Source organism: Heterodontus francisci, chromosome 2, assembly GCF_036365525.1.
Source record: "Heterodontus francisci isolate sHetFra1 chromosome 2, sHetFra1.hap1, whole genome shotgun sequence".
NCBI classification, from domain to species: domain Eukaryota; kingdom Metazoa; phylum Chordata; class Chondrichthyes; order Heterodontiformes; family Heterodontidae; genus Heterodontus; species Heterodontus francisci.
Genome location: NC_090372.1, coordinates 60,940,207 through 60,959,567, shown reverse-complemented (window position 1 = coordinate 60,959,567; position 19,361 = coordinate 60,940,207). Strand labels below are relative to the sequence as shown.

The window sequence follows — 19,361 nt, the reverse complement described above, 5'->3', positions numbered from 1 at the left end:
AGGGACCACAATTTGAATATTTAAATCAATATAATTAATTAATTTAAATATAGTCACCTGCGATCTTGAGGATCTGGCGCGATCTTCGGCATGGCGGCTGGCACTCCTGTACCTTCACATCCCCGTCTGGGGAAACAAGCCATGACACTGTGGGGGAGGAGGGAGGAGGTAAGTTTATCAGTGCCAGGTGGGGGAATGGGGTCAAATAAACATCATGGGTGTAGGAGATGGTGGGAAGGGTTGTACTTTAAACTTTGTGCAGTATGGGGGAGAAAGGCCAGGGGTGGGGAAGGGCAAATAGTTAATGTAATTGTTATTGTGGGAGGGGGGGGGGGTTGTGGGAAAGGGGCATTGGAACTTTATTTCTGTAATTCTGTAGGGATACCTCTTTAAAAATTAAATATCCAAGCAGGGCTGACTGCCCTTTAAAAAGGGCATCAGTGCCTGCACACAGGCAGCTGACGCCATTGCTGGGGACGGACAGCCCGCCCATTCCACATGACTGTGGGAGGGAGCGGGATGTGGGCCACCCCGGCTATTTAAATGAGCCGCCACACTTATGATCGCGGTGGCTCTTTGGCGGGCAGGCCGCCATTTATTGAGCTCACCGCCGAGATCGGTGGCAAGCTCATAGAATCCAGCCCGATGACTCTTTATGACTCTAAAATACTGGAATTTAATTTCCACATGAGTTCTTCTGATTGTCTGCCATTTTTCTACAGTTTACATGACTCTTCCTTAAAGTTGTAGAAGAAACCCCAAATGTTCACCCCCTTATCTGGCAAAAAGAGGTTGCAATTAGTCCCAAAGAAAATCACCCAGAAAGACACACACCAGAAAGTTCCTTTGAGCAAATTTTAAAATGGTACCCTTTAGTTTCTTAGTTGTTACATATACCTTCTTTGGAGACAAACAATAAACAAAAACACTTGTAATTATGATTCTCAGAAACCTACCAACTTATCTTCAAAAAATCTTGCTCAAGTTTGTGTGCAACCGATAATGGGAGAAAAAGTGGTTCTAACAGTTTATGGTTCAGTCTTCCAACTGATCCAATTGGACCTAACAGCCTCCAGTTGACCCTTCTGTGTGATCTGATTGGTTTATATTGACAACTTCCCATCCCAGTGGAAAAGGTTGATTCTTGTTGTGAAATGCTGACATGCTCGTACATGGGTTAAAAATTAACTGTTGTATTTGTAAGGTAACTGTTGGATTAAAAAACTGACAGTTGGAATGATGTTGACCAATCTGAAGGCCACCCTGAATCTCTATGTGCCAGAAGTGTTACAAACCATTTAACGAAGAGAATTCCGTGATCATTCCATGAGTGAACAATCAGTTATCATAAAACCGATGTACATTTCTGTCAGCAATTTTAGAGACCAAGAAAACAGATCTGATTTTCCTGCCCCTTCCTTACCCCAGTGCTGTACAAAAGCATCACATCTGAAATGTCCAGGGGCATCAGGACCTCCCGTTCTAAGCTTTTCACACAGCCCAAGATTGATGACAAAAATAAAATGTTGAATTTTATCACCAAATCATCAGGAAAAGTCCTAGAACACCATGTAATAAAAGCACATTTTAACTTATTCAGTTACCATAACTAACCAATGAATATATTGTGGATGTTGCTAAAAAAAAATGCTCTGACTCTCCATGAACCATAGCACTGAACTTATTTCTTCCTCTCTAGACTCTACCTTTTCTCCGCTGGTCCCACCTACATCCATGACTTTTCTGACGCCCTACGTCATTTTGACAATTTCAAGTTTCCTGGTCCCAACCGCCTCCTCTTCACTATGGACGTCCAGTCGCTCTACACCTCCATCCCCCACCAGGATGGTTTGAGGGCTCTCCGCTTCTTCCTGGAACAGAGGTCCAACCAGTCCACATCCACCACCACCCTCCTCTGCCTGACTGAACTTGTTCTCACATTGAACAACTTCTCCTTCAACTCCATGCACTTCCTTCAAGTAAAAGGTGTCGCTTTGGGTACCCGCTTGGGTCCTAGTTATGCCTGTCTTTTTGTGGGATATGTCGACCATTCTTTGTTCCAGTCCTACTCAGGCCCCCTCCCCCAACTCTTTTTCCGGTACATTGATGACTGGATTGGTGCCGTTTCCTGCTCCCGCCCCAAACTGGAAAACGTTATCAACTTTGCTTCCAATTTCCACCCTTCTCTCACCTTTACATGGTCCATCTCTGACAATTCCCTTCCCTTCCTCGACTCCTCTGTCTCCATCTCTGGGGATAGGTTGTCTATTAATATCCATTATAAGCCCACCGACTCCCACAGCTTCCTCAACTACACTTCTTCACACCCTACCTCCTGTAAGGACTCCATTCCATTCTCCCAGTTTCTCCGTCTCCGACGCATCTGCTCTGATGATGCTACCTTCCATGACGGTGCTTCTGATATGACCTCCTTTTTCCTCAACCGAGGATTTCCCCCCACTGTGGTTGACAGGGCCCTCAACCGTGTCCGGCCCATTCCCCGTACCTCTACCCTCATCCCTTCCCCTCCCTCCCAGAACCGTGACAGGGTTCCCCTTGTCTTCACTTTCCACCCCATCAGCCTCCATATCCAAAGGATCATCCTCCGCCATTTCCGCCACCTCCAGCGTGATGCCACTACCAGTCGCATCTTCCCCTCCCTTCCCCTGTCAGCATTCCGAAGGAATCATTCCCTCCACGACACCCTGGTCCACTCCTCCATTACCCCCACCACCTCGTCCCCGTCCCATGGCACCTTCCCCTGCAATCGCAGGAGGTGTAATACCTGTCCATTTACCTCCTCTCTCCTCACTATCCCAGGCCCCAAACACTCCTTTCAGGTGAAGCAGCGATTTACTTGTACTTCTTTCAATGTAGTATACTGTATTCGCTGCTCACAATGTGGTCTCCTCTACATTGGGGAGACCAAGCGCAGACTGGGTGACCGCTTTGCGGAACATCTCCGCTCAGTCCGCAAGCAGGACCCTGAGCTTCCGGTTGCTTGTCATTTCAACACTCCCCCCTGCTCTCATGCTCACATCTCTGTCCTGGGATTGCTGCAGTGTTCCAGTGAACATCAACCCAAGCTCGAGGAACAGCATCTCATCTACCGATTAGGCACACTACAGCCTGCCGGACTGAACATTGAGTTCAATAATTTCAGAGCATGACAGCCCCCCATTTTACTTTCATTTTTAGTTATGTTTTTTAATTTTTTTTTCTTCCTTTTTTTTTACATTCTTTTTTACAAATCTTTTTTTTTGCATTTATTTCACTTCATCTTAGTTTGTTCAGTTTGCTTCCCCACTGTTATTTTTTTCAGATTTGCACTTGCTGCTGTTCAATATTCAGTGCATTAACACCTAATCTGTAGTAATGCTTTGTCTTTCAATACACCATTAACATATTGTTTGCCTTTGCTCCGTGACCTTTTGGTCAGCTATGTGGCCTGGTCCAATCTAGACCTCCTTTGTTATCTCTTGCCCCACCCCCACCTCACTTGCTTATAACCTGTGACTTTTCTAATATTTGTCAGTTCCGAAGAAGGGTCACTGACCCGAAACGTTAACTCTGCTTCTCTTTTCACAGATGCTGCCAGACCTGCTGAGTGGTTCCAGCATTTCTTGTTTTTATTATAGCACTGGTATCCCCTGATACACATTTTACATATACACACACATTATGAGGTTGAGGGAACCCTGGGACTCTCATCTGACTTTCATAGTTGTGCTTATGTGCAATATTTCTGGTTCTCTATTCAAGGGAAATTGGATCAATCTCCTGAAGATACTGACTCTTGCTGAGGCACAATGCTACATGTACTGGCCACTCATGGCTTCTCAATCAAACAGCCATCCTCCATGAGAGTAGCTAGACAGTTAGCAGATACTGAGAGATTATTGAACAGGATAACCCAACCTAATCTGACCTAAATTCCAAACCCACATACTTTCCAACTTGGGTCACTGGATGGTGATCAGGTGAAAAAGCCCTGGCTGATTCTTCTTCTCCATAACTCTGGAAAGTTGAAACTAATTTCAGCACCCCTACTGGTGAGATCACGTAATTTAGCACAGACCAGAGATTGGGCCCAAATCCTGACTAATTTATACGGAACAGTATCACACTTGGGAATACATTTCAATGCTAAAACTTGACTAGAAAAATGGACAAGAAAAAGAACTCTATAGCAACATTATCTGTGTCCTGAACATCTCCAGAAAAACATGCACTATTATGGTGCAAGGATGAAATTATTGCAAAGATACTGCAGGAAAGGGACAAGTCTCTGAAACCCTGTCCTGCCAATCTTGCCGCTAATGAGCTGCTGTCAGGGCTCCCATCCCTTTAAGGCCAATCAGAGGGCTGGCAGCTTTTCAGTCCCAGGAGCACCACCGGGAGTAGCAGCCACTGCTGGGACTGCACCCAGCTGTAAGACTCATCAATGGATGGCGACGTTGGAGCAAGGTAAGTGGTTCCGGGGTCGCAGGAATCAGTCAGACTGGCCCCTGCGAGGTGTGGCGGGATGGGGGTGGTGGTTGGTGAGTGCAGGGGGAGATGTTGCCATGGGGGTGACCATTTGCCACTGGGGTGGGAGTGGCCCTTCTGTGGGCCACAGAATGCCTGCTTAGGAGGGCCCATAGGGAGGCCGCCAGAGCTCAGCAGGCAGTCTCCCCACATGGCAGAAGACCCACCCACTGCTGGTAAAATGCCAGCAGCGGTGGGAGGAGGCTCTTAATTTGCCCCTTATGTAGGATAATTGGCTTCTGGGCAGGAAGGCCGACCTTCACCTTCGCCGCCGCAGGCAAAAGGTCATGATGGCGGGAAGGCGATGGGCATGCAAGCCCCTGCCCTCCCTTGCCATTTTCTGGCCTCCTTCACCTCCCAACCCACTCTTGCAGGCCCCAAATAATTCAGCTCAGCTCAGAATATTTGAAAAACCTAGCAAGAGTCAACCGTGTGACTCCCGGTTGCTGCTTTGGGTAGGCTATCAATGAAAGAGGCAGGTTATTGAATTCTCCATGGACAACCCCTCCCCGGAAGGGTGATGTAAATGTCTCAATTCTTTCTGACTCTGTTGAAGCAGTTAAGATGCTCCTGCTTGTCACCCAGTTTTTTGGAGAGACCCACCCAGTGGGGTGGGAGGCAGTGGGCAGCAAGAGTGGGGTGCAATGCTAGTGCTGGCAATTGACCTAAGACATGCAAATGGCTGAGGGCTGAAAGAATGTGACATCCACCTTGATGACAGGTATAGCATAACTGAGGGGCACTACACCAATCGGGTGCCAATTAGGTCATCGGGTGATGAATATCTATCCTAAGATGCCTCAGAAATGCATCTGAAATTCATTGTGGAGGGCAGGTAATACATAAACAAGTTCAACAAAACGCTTGTATCACCCAACCTCATTATAATATTCATAGCTCAGGGAATGCAAGTTTCCAATTTTTTTGCTAATAAAGTATTACTAAAGAAAACCTATTAAGAAAGAGGCTGAGGACAGCAGTGACAGGGAAAAGAAGCTCTGTATATTTGCTTCATAAAGGGCATGCTGGACCAAACAAACCATTTACTAGCAAATGGGTAGGCAATAGCACTAGAAACATCACAACAAAACTGTATACAACACAAAGCAAAGTTCCAGAAAACAGAGATCAGTACAGAAACATTCCAGTCACAGATAGCAAGGAAGAGAAATCTTTACAAACTGCTAACAGAGGGGTTGTGCAACAAACAAGTGCACAGAGATACAGATTAACACCATGGCAAATTGAAACCTTACAGAGAGAACAGTGATAGAAGTGTTTTCACAACAAAGAACCAACTCCCAAGAATAACTATGGCATTGAAAAGATTGCAACTAAGGAGTAAAGCTGAATCGCATTCCCTCTGTACAGACAGGTCAACACCCCTACCTGTCAATCAAGGGATTCAATCACATGTGTTGGGAATGCAATTACACAGCAGGAAATGTAACATTTCCCCCAAAACGCGGCATTTTAAATGCTAATGCTAATGTAAGCATATCATCTTATTTGTGATTTTATGAAACTGTTTAAAACTGTAAAGCTCATCATGAAATAGTTGACCTCTCAACTGGATTGTCATCTTTACCATATTTTTGAAACTATGCAGGAAACATAATGTTACTTCATCTCGTTCAGACCCTCAGCAACCTCTCCACCACTCTCCACCCCATCCCCACCCTCCTCATGCACTGAAAGAAAAGTTACTACAGTGTGAAGTCAATTTCTGAGTTGACGCCCACCTACTAATTCTGGGTTAAATTCAGCTTATGTTCTGCTGCAAGGCAAAACATTAGGTTGCATTGAGAAACTCAATATGGGTAAAACAATAAACCTCTACAGTTTCTATTTAATGTGAGAACTGCTTTAATATATAAGAAGGCAGGTGATAGAAGACAGTGTGCAACATTGTTTATTTTAATGTCAGTGAAAAACTTACTTTTCATCAGCGCTAAAAGTATATGTTCATCGGCAAGTGTTTGAAGTACTGAGTTAAGTTAATCAATTAGATAGGGGATAATACATCATTGGGAGTGAAAATCCTGCTTTCATATTGTTAGTGGAACACCATATGACTCACGGATTATCGCAAACATTCATGAATTATCCAGGAATTTGTACTCAGAATAAAAATTGGGATTTTATTTTTTCAAATTTCATATCAGTTTGCTAATGTATATTTCTTTTGTTCTTTTTATTTCAATGGATATGCAAGATTGGCAAAAAAACACAATTGTTTTCTCACATTAAATAGAAACTGTAGAGGTTTATTGTGACAGTGCACTGATATTTTAATTGGAGTGCCAATCTCGTTGATCTAGTATAATAGGAATATTACTCTGAATGGCAACGAATAATTATTACCGAGAGTATTTCAGAATCTGTGAGTTATACTTTACAATAGCAATCAATTTGAAGCCATGGTACACAGGATATAACGTAACTTAGCCTACTAATAACCTCGTGGATAATCAAAAATCAAGTTGCATTATTTGGGCAATAGCATGTTCAAAATCAATGCGTAGGCTGGAGTCTGCTTCATGATCCATGCTCCATACTCCTGTAAATAAATGAGTTGAACAACAATATACGACACAAACACTGAAAATGCATGCATAGACTTCTGTCTTATGTATTTAGTTTGATGAATGTCTGAACTTATTTTTCTATTATTGTTTACAGAAAAAAATGAAAATGAAAACAAACTACTAGGAAACTAAAGAAAGTCCTCTTTGATTCTGGTGACCCCAAATTGAGATCCCCTCAATGCTGAATTCGAATCTATCAGTTGCCATGTGAGATTAAAGTACTGTTGGACCATCAGAAATTTCAATGTATATCAGTAGTAGACTGTCAGAGAGCCAGACGCATACCACCCACTGCACAGCCAGTGACTTCAGCATATTCCTCTACACATTCTGCTAGTAAAATAAATAGACACAAATGCCAAAAATTGATGTGAACCATAATCCATTATAATAAAAAAAGAAAGAAAAACTTGCTACATTCACTCCCAGTTATTATAATAGATAAGAACATTCTTTGGAGGATTGAAAAATAGATTTTGCATGATTTGTTCCCTTTTGTAGGATAAGCAGATTATCTTAAACACATTCAAATCTAAACTGAACCAAAGTCATAATTCTTTGAAGAGAACCAGATCAATCCAATACACATTCATTTGAATTCAACCCTCATCTTGACCTGATTAGTAAATAGAATGCTGAACTATATAGCCATGACCATGAAGTACAAGTCAGAGGAAATTGTGCTTAAACTATACAGTGGTCAGACCACTGTAAGAAAAGGTTAATCTGCTTGAAAGCTTGGTGATAATATTTACAACTGAATAACATCTGCAGGAACTACCATTGAGAACAGCTATTCTATAGAGAACAGTGAGTCAACAAATTGTATTCTGTTATTGAAGCCAGAACTAACCTCAGTTACAATGCTAGGAAGACATGACATGCTCAGGAATCTGATTGGTGCAAGCATGTATGAACAGTGTTATGATCAAAAATGAGGAAAGTAAGTATGGTATGTGCTGATTGGAAAGACCGATTGCGTAACATCAAGAGGCACATTTCTATTCTGGACGAAGCGGATGATGTAATTTCTACTTCTGGTTCTGTAAACTAACACTTATGTAATGTAATATACTTTGTAATATACAAATATAATGTGTTAAATTTTGCACGTCTTATATGAAGTGTCATTGTATCCAATTGGAGTTGAGTTGAGTGCCCTACACCACCATGTGACTAATATATGACATTCTATTCATAGCAATAGGTCATAGAAGAGTTAGGAGTCTTCTCCTGTATGCTAAAGTTATGAGGGAACAGGGAATAAACTCTGGCCTATTGGTCTGAGTGGGTGGCAAATAAAAATTGACCACCTGGTGGTTGATAAGATAGGAAACAGTATAGAAAGAGTGTATCAGTCGAATCATCACATCATGTTAAACCTTTTGGAAGTTAGGCAAATAAGGAAACACAGGTTCAAAACATCAAAAGACCAATATAGAACTAATGTTAGAAGTTGTTCTTCCCGTAAAGACATGGATTGGATATCCGGTTTGGGTAGTGGAGCTAAAACCATGAAGCATTTGAAAAAGAATTGGATGTGCTGATGAGAGGATTGTAGACTCTTTCTAGGTGAACTGATTGTAACTATCCAATAATTGATAGTTATATTTTTAATCATCTACCTGTTTGTCTGAAGTCACCTGGATTGGAAACAATGGTATATCATTTCTAAGGATCCATTTTTAATATATTAAATGTTGGACACCTGTAATTCATTACTATTCATAAATTTGGATTTATTTCCTCAACCTTAGGAAAGATGTGGCACCAGTACTTTAAAAAGACTTAACTCTTGTTTTTAATCTTGTCTGACATCATATACACTCAGACAACCTGAAGTTTCCATGTTACTTTGTTAAATGTTCAATATGTCATAGAATGAGCTTGCACCATGATTTGATGCAAAGTTTAAAAAAGTTGAATAGGAACAGGTAAAAAAAAAATTTCTAAAGATGTATTAATACAGCATTTTGGTGTACCGAATATTCAGTGCCATGAAATGTCATGGGTGGGGTTTTCCTTGTAATTCTCTACCCAATAAGTTCTGATTTCAGCCAAACCACTGGGCTGGATCTTGTTCTCCCCCAGGCATCGGGTTCTGGGGCAAGGGGGGCAGGGTGCCTGAAGATAGCTCCGGATGAAGCTCGCCACAGACCTCAACGCCGTGAAGGCCCGGCCCGATCTTCCCGGCAGTGGCAAAGCTCCTTGGTGCCCCCCCCCCGCCCCCACTGCTGGGTGATGGAACCTGCAATCTTGAGGGCCTGCCGCGATCTTCAGCACAGCAGCCGGCACTCCCGCGCCTTCAGATCCCTGTCCGGGGAAACGCGGCACCACACTTTGGGGGAGGGGGAGGAGGTATGTTTGTCAGTGTGGAGATATGGGGACGGGGGTCAAATAAACATAATGAGTGTAGGGGATGGTGGGAAGGGTTGAACCATAAACTTTGTGCAGCTTGTCGGGGGAAGGTCAAATGTAAAAGGTAAGTGTTTTGAGGGGGCAGTGGGGAAGGTCAAATAGTTAATGTAATTGTTATTGAGGGTGGGGAAAGGAGCGTTATAAATTTATTTAATTAATTTTGGTGTGTTACTTCTTTAAAAATGTAAACGTGCCGGCAGGGCTGACTGCCATTTAAAAATGGAGCCAGCATCTGTGCACAGGCAGCTGATACCATTGCTGGGGATGGACAGCCCGCCCTCTCCATGTGATTGGGTGGGTGGACCGCCCCGGCTATTTAAATGAGCAGGTGCGCGGAAAATTGCGGCGGTTCTTTGGCGTGCAGCCCGCTCATTTATTGAGCTTGGCGCTGAGATCGCCAATGGGCTTTTGAAGTCCAGCCCACTGTTTTACCTGCCAATCTTTGATTCCAATCCTCCTGGGCCAAATCCCCTTTCAACTCACTGAAATCTCCTCGAGTTGATTAGATTATTTTTAGATTAGAGATACAGCACTGAAACAGGCCCTTCGGCCCACCGAGTCTGTGCCGACCATCAACCACCCATTTATACTAATCCTACACTAATCCCATATTCCTACCAAACATCCCCACCTGTCCCTGTATTTCCCTACCACCTACCTATACTAGTGACAATTTATAATGGCCAATTTACCTATCAACCTGCAAGTCTTTTGGCTTGTGGGAGGAAACCGGAGCACCCGGAGAAAACCCACACAGACACAGGGAGAACTTGCAAACTCCACACAGGCAGTACCCGGAATCGAACCCGGGTCCCTGGAGCTGTGAGGCTGCGGTGCTAACCACTGCGCCACTGTGCCGCCCTGATTTTACCTGTCCTTTTCCATAACTACTCCAAAACTACGGATATTATGACCAATGTTTGCCATTTAAATATCAGACACACTTGCCCCAATTCATTTTCTTGAACTAGATTTGGGACAGCTTCCTTGTTGGACAGGAAACAGTCTGATTAAAGAAAGTTCTCTTGTACTCATTTCAGGAATTTCTTCTCTTTGCCCTTCACACGATTAATTTTCCAGACTTTTTTAGATTAATTGAAGTCCCCCATTATCACTAAAATACTTGTGTGTTTCTGTAATTTGCTTACAAATTTGCTCCTCTATCTTCTTCCCACTATTTAATGGCCCATAGTATAGACCAAGCAGTGTAATAGCACCTCTGATGTTCCTTAATTCTAGCCAAATAGGTTCTGCCTTTGAACCCTCAAGTACATCATCCATTTTTAATGCTGTAACAATATCTATGATCAATACTGCCACCCTCCTCCTTTTTTCTTTCCAAAATACATTGTAGCCAGGAATATTAAGTGCCCATTCCTTCCCTTGTTTCAGACAGGTGTCCATTATCACCACTGTATCATAATCTCATGTGGCTACTTGTGTCACGAAACATATTTACCACACTCCGGGCAATTAGGCACATGCACTCTACACCCATTTTAGTCTGCCTTGCATTTCACCCCTGTCTGATCCCTCCTATTTCTGAGCTCTCTTCATTGTAATGCTGTTTGTCTTTCCAAGTCCTCTGTGCAGCTTGTATCTCTGCTCTAGTACTTCATCCTGGCACATCTCCCCTGCCAAATGAGTATAAACCCTCGCCCACAGCAGTAATCTCCCTGCAAGGCCATTGGTCCCAGGCCTGTTGAGGTGTAACCTGTCCATCTTGTGCAGGTCCTTCTTGATGCAGAACTGGTTCCAATGCACTGGAATCTGAAATTTTCCCTCCTGCATCATTTCTTCAGTCACTCGTTAATATGTCTTATCTTACTGCTCCTATACTCATTAGCAAGTGGCAATGTCAGAATTGTGATCTATAACTCTAGCAAGTAATGCATCAGTTGTTTGTTTGGCATAATTGAGGACTGAAGGTTGAGAGATGTGTCAAAGATTTCCTGCACTTAACCTGAAAAAGTTTAAAGCAGCTGAAACCTTGACAACCATTGTGGAAAATGGTCTCAAAATTTGGCGACAGGGGTGTTTAGAGTTCAATCATGCTTTGCTCTGGGAATTAAAGTCTCTGCTGGAAGATTTCTTCAGACATATTAAGCTAAGAGACATGAATGGCAGAATATTTTCATGGAACATTAATGTACAATCCTTTCCATCTTTCATATCTCCCTGATCGTGCTTCTTCCTGATCTTGAGTTTGAAAATACACAGGTATACCCATAGGAATACCCATATCTCAAAGGGTAGAACTCTAGCAAATATAAGGAAGGCTCCAAAAAACTCCAGAACTTTTCATTTGTTACAAGACGAAAATAGTGCATTAAAAAACTGCAGCCATTCAGCAATCACAGCAACATCCTTTTATAAACAAGGTCCCCACTGAAGGTTCCCTAGCAACACCCAAATTAATGAGGTGCTTAACCTATCAGGCTCCTGTCTTCTAATATTATTGGGGTGGGAACTTCCAGTTAAATAAAATTATAGGCTACAGTGAGACTTGCACACCTCCAATTGCAAATTATGCATTCCCTTCACATTATGAAGTGCTGGGCACATCAGGCGCTAGGGAGACTTCAGGACTGCAACAGTGCGTCAGGAACTGAGCATTGAATTATCAGCACCATAACTTTGCTAGAAACACCAATCAAAGAAAATCTTCCTGTATTTGTTTGCGATGATTACAATTCGTTATTGACTGGAGGAAAGCATCCCCAGTGGTTTCATAACACGTTATTTTGGGAGTCAGGGTAGAAAGCTGCTTCAAATTATCCATTGATCCAAGAGCTTTTCAGATTCCTGTGACAAGTAAGATACTGGCTCTCATAAGTCTATCTACCTTGACATTAGAATTCCCAAACCCACAACTCCACTGATGTGTCAGCATTTTAGTAAGCAATCCCAGTGCAACTCCTGTATAGTCAGATGGCCTGTCAGTCAACTATCACTTCTTTCATCAGATTGGTACCCAGTGGAAAAACTCAACCGATTCATCATACTGTACCTATAACTGCATATTGAACACAGCTCCACTGAGATCTGGTTGTATAAGATGGATATTTGAGCATTGTGTCACTAAATGTAAATGTAATGATTGTTAAGTAAGTACTCAGACACAGTAATCTAATAATGAAATTGAAGGTATGAACTATTGATAAATAATTTAATTGTTATTTGACCAAGCTAATGTCTAACCTAATCTGAACTTTGCATTATTCACTTACTGCACACATTCTTTTGCTCACAAATGGATATATCTTCAGGAGCTTAATCAATTATCTTTCATTTCCACAGGCCTGTCATAGGTTAATCTTCATCCATTTGAGCCTTCTGTCAAAGCCAAATTTGAATAGGAGATCTGCAAGAGTACCCTGTGGTGACTCATCCCTCGGTCAACTTTAAACGAATGTGACCACTGACAAAGGGGATGATCTCATACTAGAGAGTGAGAGAATGGCAGAGTGCTTAATAGTTACTTTATGTCAGTCTTTAAAGAGGAATATGAAAATCAGACAGTAGGAATACCTGAAGAAGAATTGGAATAACCAGTACAGGAGGCAAATATTAAAAAGGGCATTAGGCCAGATTTTGACATCAAAATAACAGTAAGGCTAATAGTACTTGCCGCTATTTATACATACCATATTTATGCCAAAGCTCCTTCAACAATACCTTCCAAAACCTTGCCTCTACCATCTAGAATAACAAGGGCAGCAGACGCATGGGAACACCACTGTCTGAAAGTTTCTCTTCAAGCCACACATCACCCTGACTTGGAAATACATGGCTGTACCTTCACTGTTGCTGGGTCAAAATCCTGGAACTCCCTCCTTAACAGCACTGTGGGTATACCTATACCACACGAACTGCAGCTGATCAAGAAGGCGGCTCAGCACCACTTTCTGAAGGGCAATTAAGGATGGGCATTAAATGCTGGCCTAGCCAGCGATGCTCACACCCCATGAACAAATTTTAAAAGCCCAGTACAGCAACTTCAGGGAAAGAAGAGATGCGGGTTAAATGTCAACATCAAAATGCTGCTTCAGTTGTGCCACTCCGCCATTAGCTTCACAAAAATGGCATATTGCTGTCTGCCTGACCATTTCCTGTGCTTTTGCTTCTCTCCAAGTCTTCCACAGTCTGCAGCAGCTTCTGTTCAATGAGTGTAGCTTCCTTTAAAAAGGGCTAGCTGCCTTTCAGATGTGCAGGCTGGCTGAAACATGTGCTTGTCAAGCACGTTGCTGGGCCGCCTTATGCAGTGTGCTCCATGCTGGGATAAACACTGAAATAATTTAGATGTACGAAATTTGCATGCTGCCTGCCTCAACGCGACTAGGCATGGGCTGATCAAGCATCCTGACCCCCACACCTGAAAATGGGTCTTGATGAGCTTTTCCTCTTTTTATTACTTTTCCATTTTATCTCTTTTTATTTCTATCATTTAATCCAATCTTTCTTTCCATCTCTATTTCTCTTTCTATACTTGATTTAACATTTAATTCATCCACTCTAATTTAGACTTCCTTCTCAATCCTTACGCTATTTATTTCTCAGTCTTTCATTCTGATTGGTGAAGGAGATACCCTATTGGTTGCCTTCCTCACTCAGGTCCCAGATGGCCTCTTTTCCTTGCTGCAACATTATCAGCTCACACATTCAGCAACTTAGTAGGCAAAAATATTTTGAGGCTCACAATATTAGTTGACCTGCCATAGTAAAATTTGGCCCAGTATATCATAAAAGTTAGTGGTAAAGATAGAAAATCTCGAGACCCAAATGATACATAACCCAGAAGGATAGGGGGAGAGTGTGTAATTTTCCAAACTCTTTAGAAATGAGAATTATGCCAATTGACTGGAGGGTGTCAAATGTCTAAAAAGATATAAAGGGCTAAGGGAGGAAATTATAAGCTAATTTGTCTTCCGTCAATTGTTGATAAACTTCCAAAGGCTGATTTTTATAAATCATGGACCCATCAGAGAGCCTCACCCAGGAGAATCACATAGCTAATGCCCTCTGCAAAATTAATCGATGGAAAATTGTGGAGAGTAAACTTACAATTGTGGGATAGAGGCACACCACAAGGATTGTGCAATCACAAAATGGCCCCTCCATCATAAGGAATGATATCTATCAGCTATTGGAGAGGCGGAGGTTAATTGTCAGCATGGATCTGTAAAAGGCAAGTTGTGCTTGACTGATGTGATGGAATTTTTGAGGAAATTAGATAGTGTGTGCATAAAGGAAATGTGGTCAATGTTGTATGTATGATTTTTTGGGAAGTTGCTTGATAAGTTGCCACATTAGAAAAAATTAATTCAAATGGTATTAAAGGGAATGCAGACAGAATCACAGAATCGTTACAGTGCAGAAGGAGGCCATTCGGCTCATCGTGTCTGCACCAGCTCTCCTAAAGAGCAATTCCCTCAGTTCCATTCCCCTGCCTTCTCCCCATAACCCTGCACAACCTTCCTTTTCATGTAACTGTCTAATTCCCGTTTGAATGCTTCAGTTGAACCTGCCTCCACCACGTTCTCAGGCAGCACATTCCAGACCTTCACCACTCGCTGCATGAAAAAGTTTTCCCTCATGCCACTTTTGCTTCTCTTACCAAATAATTTAAATTTGTGCCTTCTCATTCTCGATCCTTTCACGAGTGGAGACAGTTTCTATCGAATCTGTCCAGACCCCTCACGATTTTGAATACCTCTGTCAAATCACCTCTCAGTCTTCTCTTCTCCAAGGAAAACAGTCCTAACTTCTCCAATCTATCTTCATAACTGAAGTTCCTCATCCCTGGAACCATTCTCATGAATCTTTCCTGTACTTTCTCCAATGTCCTCAGATCTTTCCTAAAGTGTGGCACCCAGAATTGAACGCAATACTCCAGCTGAGGCTGAACTAGTGTCTTAGTTGAGTTCAACATAACTTCCTTGCTCTTGTACTTTATGCTCCTACTAATAAAGCCCAGGACACTGTATGCTTTATTAACTGCGCTCTCAACCTGTCCTGCCACCTTCAATGACTTATGCACATATATACTGTTATGATCCTGTAGTTTTTTCTGGAAATATGTGGTGTGTCTTTAAGCCAGCAAAGGATCAGTACTGCTTTAAGAACAAGCAGGCCTCAGGAGTTACCGAGAAGGTGCATTCTCATTGCCTGAGACACAGCCATTCGGAGACTGTGATTCAAAGGGTGCATTCTCATTGCCTTGGATACAGCCACTTGGACTGAACATCAAGAGATACATTTGTTACAATCCAATTTTGAACTGGCTTATAGTGCAAACAGCCTGTTCTAACAGGAGACACAGACAGACAGCTGTGTGTTAGCACCTGGAAGAAGAAGTCTTAGACCATTTCAACTGAAGGCAGAGAATTTAGTCTGTTGATTTATTATTATCTCTCAAAATTCTAAAAACTTCAAGCCAAAACAGAGATCTCTGATAATTTAAACTGAAGGAAGGGAAGTTAGACTGCGACAATCTTTTATCCCTCAAAAATTCTAAAGCCAAATTGATTCATTTAAAAAGTGTTTGCCAGTCGTTAATTGTTCAAATTTATCGCTGGAGAAGGAAAGCATCACTTACTGCTGAAATTAGACTACGGTTAATTCTACTGTTGAAGAACCTTTTTCTCCCCTATCAGAAGGCTGTGAGGACTTCAAGCAACCTTGGACTTTTTTCACCTCCGCAGGAACGTAAATTTGCAAGGACTCTCATTTTTTCTATTTTATATCTGTTTATATCTTCATAGTGTTAAGAATTTAGTTTTTCTAATTAAATGGTTAATTTGTTGAGTTAAAGACACCTGGTTTGGTTAGCCTCATTCAGGGGTTAATAGATGGTACAATGTGGCTGGGTCTTTCTTTAATTCGGCAGTTTAAAATGATATGTTAGACGATCCGTGGATAGATGGGATTGAATTAACAGTGCGTTTCTCCCACCACAATCAGAATTGTATATTTTGATTGGGGCTTTGATGGTCATAACAACACCTAGGTTCCTCTGCTCCTGCAGCCCCTTTAGAATTGTACCCATTATTCTCTCCATATTATTCCTACCAAAATGAATCACTTCACATTTCCCTGCATTGAGCTTCATCTGTCACCTGTCTGCCCATTCCACCAAATTGTCTATGTCCTTTTGAAGTTCTACACTATCCTCCTCACAGTTCACACTGCTTCCAAGTTTCATATCATCCACAAACTTTGAAATTGTACCCTGTAAACCAAGGTCTAGGTCATCAATATATATCAGGAAAAGCAAGTGTCCCAACACTGATCCCTGGGGAACTCCACTACAAACCTTCCTCCAGCCTGAAAAACATCCATTAACCACTACACTTTGCTTCCTGTCACTCAGCCAATTTTGTATCCATGTTGATACTGTCCCTTTTATTCCATGAGCTATAAGTTTGCTCACAAGTCTGTTGTGTGGCATTGTATCAAATGCCTTTTGAAAGTCCACGTACGCCACATCAACAGCATTGCCCTCATCAACCCTCTCTGTTACCTCCTCAAAAAGCTCTAGCAAGTTAGTTAAACATGATTTTCCCTTAAGAAATCCATGCTGGCTTTCCTTAATTAACTCGCATTTTTCCACATGACGATTGATTTTGTTCCTAATTATTTTTTCTATAAGTTTCCCCACCACCAAAGTTAAACTGACTAGCCTGTCGTTGCTGGGCTTATCTTTATACCCTTTTTTGAACAAGGGCGTAATGTTTGCAATTCCCCAGTCCTCTGGCACCACCCCTGAGTCTAAGGAAGACTGAAAAATTATGGCCAGTGCCTCTGTGATTTCCACCCTCACTTCCCTCAGTATCGTTGGATGCATCTCATCTGGTCATGGTGCTTTATTCACTTTAAGTACAGACAGCCTAACTAATACTTCCCCTTTATCAATTTTAAACCCCTCTAGTGTCTGACTTACCTCCTCTTTCAACATTGCCTGGGTTGCATCTTCTTCCTTGGTAAAGACAGATGCAAAGTATTCATTTAATACCTCAGCTATGCCCTCTGCCTCCATGTGTAAATCCCCTTTCTGGTCCCTAATCGGCCCCACTTCTCCTTTTATCACCCTTGTACTCTTTATATGTCTATAGAAAACTTTGGGATTTCCTTTAATGCTAGCTGCCATTCTCTTTACATGCTCTCTCTTTGCTTCTCTTATTTGCTTTTTCACTTCCTCCCCGGGGATATTCAGCCTGGTTCCCAATAGTATTTTCCATCTGTCATAAACACACTTTTTCTTCTTTATCTTAATCTCTACTTCTTTTGTCATGCAGGGAGCTCTGGATTTGTTTGCCCTACGTTTACCCTTCGAGGGAACATACCTTATCTGTGCCCGAACTATCTCTTCTTTGAAGGTAGCCCATTGTTCATCTACTGGTTTTCCTGCCAGCTGTTGACTCCAACTTATTCACCCTATCTCCATTCTTACCCCATTGAAGTTGGCCTTCCCCCCAGTTAATTATTCTTACCCTGGATTGCACTTTGTCATTTTCTATAGTCAACCTAAACCTTATGATACAATGTTCACTATCCCCTAAATGCTCTCCTACTGATACTTGATCCACTTGGCCCACCTCATTCCCAAGAACCAGGTCTAGTAGTGCCTCCTTTCTCATTGGACCAGTAACATATTGCTGTTGAAAATTTTCCTGAACACACTCTAGGAAATCTTGCCCCTCACTGCCCTTTCCACTACTAATTTCCCAGTCTATGTTTGGATAATTAAAGTCCCCCATTATAACTCCCCTCTAACCTTTGCACCTTTCTGTAATTTCCTTGCAAATTTGTTCCTCCATGTCCTTCCCAATAGCTGGTGGCCTAGAGACAACACTGAGCAATGTAACCGCACTTCTTTTGTTACTTAGCTCTAACTTGATTCTGTCCTCGACCCCTCTGGGACATCCTTTTTCTCCAGCACTGAAATGCTCTCCTTAATCAATACTGCCACCCATCCCCCTGTTTTCCCTTTCCTATCTTTCCTGAGCACCTTATATCCAGGAATATTTAACACCCAGTCCTGCCCTTCTTTGAGCCAGGTCTCTGTTATAGCCACACCATCATATTTCCACATAGCAATCTGCGCCTGTACCTCATCAGTCTTATTAACCACATTCCGTACATTCAGATACATGCACATTAACCCTGATTCAGACTTTATTACTTTCTCCCTTACTCTGATCCCGCTTAATAACTTACTATTCCCTACTCTCATGCTATCTATTTCCCCCAGTATTCTGTGCTCCTTGGAATTCCTCTCTGATACTTGCCCCTGGTTCCCACACCCCTGACAAGTTACCCGATTTGCTTCCCTCGCATCTGAGCTCCCTCTCAGGTTCCTATCCCCCTGACAATTTAGTTTAAACCCTTCCCAACAGCACTAGCAAATCTCCCTGCGAGGATATTCGTCCCGGTCTTGCTAAGATGCAACCTGTCCATCTTGTATAGATCCCACCTTTCCCTAGAACAGGTCCTAATGTCTCAGAATTCTGATGCCCTCCCTCCCACACCAGTTCTCCAGCCATGGGTTCAATTCTTCTAATCCTGTGCTCACTCACACGTGGGACTGGGAGTAATCCTGAGATTACTGCTTTTGAGGTCCTGCTTTTTAATCTACTTCCTAGCTCCCTAAAATCTGCTTTCAGGACCTCACCCCCCCTTCTTACCTATGTCATTGATACCAATGTGGACCACGACCTCTGACTGTTCGCCCGCCCCCAGAAGAATGTCCTGCAGCTGCTCCATGACATCCTTGACCTTGGCACCAGGGAAGCAACACACCAACTTGGATTCATGTTTAACGCTGCA

The 19,361-nt window shown here is 42.4% G+C and overlaps 1 long non-coding RNA gene across 1 annotated transcript in view; it reads left to right on the top strand.

The window, feature by feature from the left end:
* LOC137379543 (uncharacterized) overlaps positions 1 to 8,093 on the top strand; it is a 52,512-nt gene extending 44,419 nt beyond the window's left edge. Inside the window, exon 4 of the long non-coding RNA XR_010976852.1 lies at positions 7,210 to 8,093. This is a non-coding gene — a long non-coding RNA (uncharacterized lncRNA). The remainder of the gene's footprint in view (positions 1 to 7,209) is intronic.
* Positions 8,094 to 19,361: the final 11,268 nt, after the last annotated feature.